The sequence below is a fragment of the Crocodylus porosus genome, unplaced genomic scaffold (genome assembly GCF_001723895.1).
Source record: "Crocodylus porosus isolate Cpor-Errol unplaced genomic scaffold, CroPor_comp1, whole genome shotgun sequence".
NCBI classification, from domain to species: domain Eukaryota; kingdom Metazoa; phylum Chordata; order Crocodylia; family Crocodylidae; genus Crocodylus; species Crocodylus porosus.
In genome coordinates this window covers 45,699,911-45,704,666 of record NW_017728886.1, presented here as the reverse complement: position 1 = coordinate 45,704,666, position 4,756 = coordinate 45,699,911, and the positions used below count along the sequence as shown (strand labels likewise).

At 44.6% G+C, this 4,756-nt stretch overlaps 1 protein-coding gene across 1 annotated transcript in view; it reads left to right on the top strand.

The window, feature by feature from the left end:
- Positions 1–4,657: 4,657 nt before the first annotated feature.
- Positions 4,658–4,756, top strand: part of ASNS (asparagine synthetase (glutamine-hydrolyzing)) — a 24,532-nt gene continuing 24,433 nt past the window's right edge. Inside the window, exon 1 of the mRNA XM_019533709.1 lies at positions 4,658–4,711. The gene's annotated coding sequence lies outside the window, so the exon portion shown is untranslated. The remainder of the gene's footprint in view (positions 4,712–4,756) is intronic.

The following is a 4,756-nucleotide window of genomic DNA, read 5'->3' as shown; positions in this document are numbered from 1 at the left end:
ATTGGTTTCTGTAACTATTCAAAGTATAACCAAGGTATAAAATATGCAACTGTTCAGTAACTTCTATATGCTTCCTCTCCTCCAGATGGTCTAATCAGTAGCCAACCATGATTAAAGGCTCTCTAGTTACACTCACTGTGTCCTTTCTTTACCCTTAAGCACTGCATGTAATAAACTAGGAACAAAGACAAAGCATGTGGAACTGGAGCCAATTCAGCTGCTTGCAACAATATGTTGCCTTGAAATTTGGTGCAGCTCATGAAAGTGAAGACTATAGTGCATTTTCCAAATGTAAGGTCATTTAATCAAGAGGTTCCCAGATAAAGAATGCCTACAACAAATCTTAAGAATGACACACTATTAATTTTTTTTTGTTCAGACCTGAAGATTAACCATAACTCAAACTGACAACTTGGGTACAATGTCTCAACATTTATCTTAGTACATAAAACCCTCTACCCCTCCAGAAAAGAAACTGAAACTGGTATTTAGAAATAGGATGCACCTGTTGGCAAGAGCATGCTTCTAATTCTCAAGTACTGACACTTTAAAAGACAAACAAAGTAGCCAAGCAGATTTCTAGCCAGCCAATATCCATATTAAATGGAGCGGTTAAGGGGCTATTAAATCTTTTCTCCTGTCAGTTCAAGTCCTTTGTTGACCAAAATCTTTCCCTGCTTGAGCAGACGGTGTTTTCAGGAAGTGTAATCTGACTACAACATGCAATTCAGAAGGCCCTTAGCTATTTTCAGGAAGAAGTTAGATGTGAATGTTTGCCAGAATGGGGGAAAATTAAAGGGAAGAGGAGTGTTGAGAAGCACAAGTGGAGGGCTTTGAGGCTGGTGTGAGGGGAGAAGCATTATTACTGTCTTCAACATATGTATGCAGTGAGAGAGAGTGCTAGACAGCAGGGATCAACATTTTACATTATTGGCTCAATGAGATAGGAAGGGGAGGGCAACTCAAAATAGTAGCATGCACATTGTTGTAGAGAATGGTGAGGGATGGGGTGTAGAAGAAATAAGACATCAGCTCTCTCATATATTTTAAAGTGACTGTAAAATCATAATGTATTTTTACTGTAAAGATTTGGGTGCATAGGCTGTATCTCAGATTTCTCACAGGTCCTGTCAGCAGCTCTGAGCAAAGCACAACCATTAAACTCATTCCGCTATAACAAAATAGTAGGCAAAGTAGAGGAACAGTTAAGGACTACATAGCAACTATCTAGCATAAGGGAACATCTGAACTCAGGAGAGCTGTATTTACTTCTGGCTCTACCCCTGCTGTGCTGGATGACTTTGTGTGTGTTAATTTGTTTCTCCCTGCTTCAGTTTCCCTACTGTAAAATGGGTATAATGATATAAAATTATTTGAAATCTACTGATGAAAAGCACTGTGTGAGAGCTAGTTTTTTTTAAAACCATTTAACCACAGTGTAAGTAACTATTGGGGTAAATGCAATTGCCTCAAATAGTACTAATTAGTACTAATTCATAAAAACCAGCAGTAACTACACAACATACGTACACCCTACATTTGCAGATTGTCTGTATCCCTGATGAAATGGGACACAACTGTAGCACCGAATGCTTGTTTCTGTTTAATTAGCTGCATTGACTAGGAGCTTCCTACACCTGATCTTCATCCAAACACTATGCCTACTCCTCAGAAACCACCTTCTACTCCCTAAATTTTATGGCATTTTCTATCCATTTAAAACCCATATATTCTTCTTCATTTTTGAACTGCTAGAACCCTTGTGCATCTCAAAACATTGTTGAAATAGGAGGTATTCTTAAAGTATAATCAAGTTACAGATGCATTTTTTCTTTTGAGCACACAGGAGGATCTCAAAGCCAGATTTCTTTGTAATACAACTACAGCTCCACTTAACTACTCTACTTCCTCCTCTACCATTTATATACAGCTATACCCAACACACCAAAAGCATTTGGATTAGATGTGGATAACTGCCAGTGTCCATTCCTAGCCCCAAGAAGAGGCAGAGAAAGTTGAATTGGGATATATACCTTGACTCTTAATTTCTTGCTAGTCAGAGGATAAGAGTATGCCTGAACAGTCTAGCAGGGCACAACACCTCACAAGGTAGCCTTAGCTCTGCATTAAGGAAGCTTGGGTAGTTATTGAGGTCCTTTCCCCAAACTTCTCTCTCTTCAAAACTGGAATAGAGCATACTAAATCCATCATTCAGCCTTCCTTTCTACGAGTACAAACTTTGGCAGCTCTCTTTTCCTAAGCCAAATGAAGCAAGTTCAACAACAAGCAAACAGTCCCTTGTGCTCTATTTCCCTTTATAACAATACAAAGTACAACCCAGCCAATAACTAAAACAAGTAAAGACTCAAACCAGAGTAAGTCTGTCATCAGGGTGGCAGTATTACCTGTGTCTGACAAACCATTTCCTTAGCTCAGTCATTTCCTGTAATGCTTCCTGTTGATTGCTGCTTCTTTATATAGGTATGAAGGAGAACAACTGATAGACTTAGAAGCTCCCTGGCCTAACATTTGATTTTCCAGTTTGGAGCTCTGAGGCTATGTGATCCAGCCACCCATTTATGCCATCTCTACCAATGCTGTAAAATACAATCCTCTAACAGAGATGGTCAGAAACATCATGATGATAACAGAAAATGCAGGTAAATCCCCTTATGCAGCAATGTCAGCCCAACCAGCACCCAGTTCCCAGGAAGAAATTTTGCCCAAGCAAGAATATACTCAGACCCAGGGTTTATCCGTGGCAGGTTAGGGTGTTATGTGTTGTGTCAAGGCTGATGGTAGTTTTACAAAGAGTTTTGATTATGCATTGTATGGGATGGTTTGGATGTGGACGATCCTGCCCCAAGCCACAGGGGTTGTGCTCACTAGAGGACTTCTAGAGGGCATTTCTACTTCTTCTCTTATGATTCTATGATTTTTGCTGATTATCTTTTTTCTCCAATGAAATGCCAACCTGGAAGGCTCTGACATTTACCACTGTGAAGAAAGAGCGCCTGCAAAAACAATGGCACATGGAAAATAAAACCTCTGAAAAGCATTTAATTGAGAAGACTGTTTGCCAACACACTGTGATCCTTTTAAATGGTAGCTGACACTGTGCTTCCCGGACAGTGACTGTAGGCTTTACTAGCTTCACAATCCCCTCTGGTGCTGCCTGGAATAATGCCAGCCTCCTAGTTTTCTCCAGAAATACAGGACACCACTGATAGAAGGAGCAGGGTGCTTGTATTGTAGCTGATCCTCCAGATACCTCAACCAGGGAGGAGTCTCTCTCCTTTTATTCTTCTGATCTTTGACTTCTCTCCACTGCTCTTTGAGATGGATTGAGGCTGAAGTTGGTTCTTTATTCCCAGTCTGGTTCCTTTTCTGAAGCTAATCATTACACATTACACATGCAAAAGAGAATGTCATCAAAAATGTATATTTACTAAAAAATGTAAAATAATACGTATCAATAGTGGAAGCAATGCACATTGCACACAGGTCTGGGGGACTGTCAGTCGGAAGGTTTTGGGGTTTTTTTAAGGAAATGTTTTTGTGTTCCAAGTCAAATCAGCCCAATCGATTCCAAATCCATGAGTCATTCAAGAACCAGAAGTGGCCGTATCACTGGAAAACATCTTCCACCCTCGCCTGGGGCTTCAGATACTTCCAAATCCTTTAGCAGGCATCTTACGTGCAGGTGGGCTTGGGCTTCAGATCATGGGTGACTGGTGCCTCCCGAGTCACGGGCAGGGCACCAGATTGCGGATGGGGGGTCCCCCATGATCCCTGAGCCAGTGGCAAAACCAGAAGTGCGTTTCTGCTGGCACTTCCAGTTTCACGGCTGGCACTTCCAGGGGGTGCACGGCTGATCTCGGGGGCCAATCTCATTGGCCTACGTGTCACCAATGCTTCGGATGCCCCTGAGTTTGGCTTGCCTTCAACCATATGGCCACAGGAGCAAGCTAGGAAGAAGACCCCCATTTCCATAAAGTCCGCGTGTAGCTGAGATCCTCCAGCTGGAAGCTGGCCAGCGGGAAGCTAACTGCGAGGATCTGGTTGGGAGTCCTGTCCGCAAGCTGACAAGGGTGCAACCCTCCATTACGCAGTGCCGGTTTAACTGCACTCCCCTGGGCAGGGTGTTTCCCTTGCCACCATCGTGGTCATGGTATCTTCCCAGTTGGCAGGCTGGCACGTGAAAACCGAGCTTTGGGTCAGGTACCGCCCTGCCCCAAATTCTCCAACAGTCCTGTGGACTTGGAGATGCGTGGGCTGCGGGGAGCTGAAAAAAACCTTTGCCCCATAAGCCCAGCCCCTCATTCAGGACCAAGTATTTGATGCATGATGCGCATCGTAGAAAATGAGGGTTGGAAGGGACCTTAGGAAGTTACGTCTAGTCCAACCCCTGCTAAGACCAGCCCCAGCCCCAGCCAGATCCTCATATTATTTGACATGGTTACTAGTAAACGTACATTGCTGATGACACCACCCCTGCGGCCTAATTCATTACTAACACGGGGGACGTGGGCACAGATCCGTTTGGGGAACCGGCCCAGGGCTGGGAGCCAGGAGCCCCGGGCAGGGCGGGAGAGGCGCCGCCTGATGAAATCCAGCCCAGGGTTTCAGCAGCGCCGGGAGGAGGAGCCGGAGCCGGTTCCTGTCACTTCCCGGTTGGTACCAGCAGCGTGTCCCGCGGGCGCGGGCGGAGGTAGGAAGGGTGCTGGGGGGACCCCGCGGGCGCGACCCGGGCCCG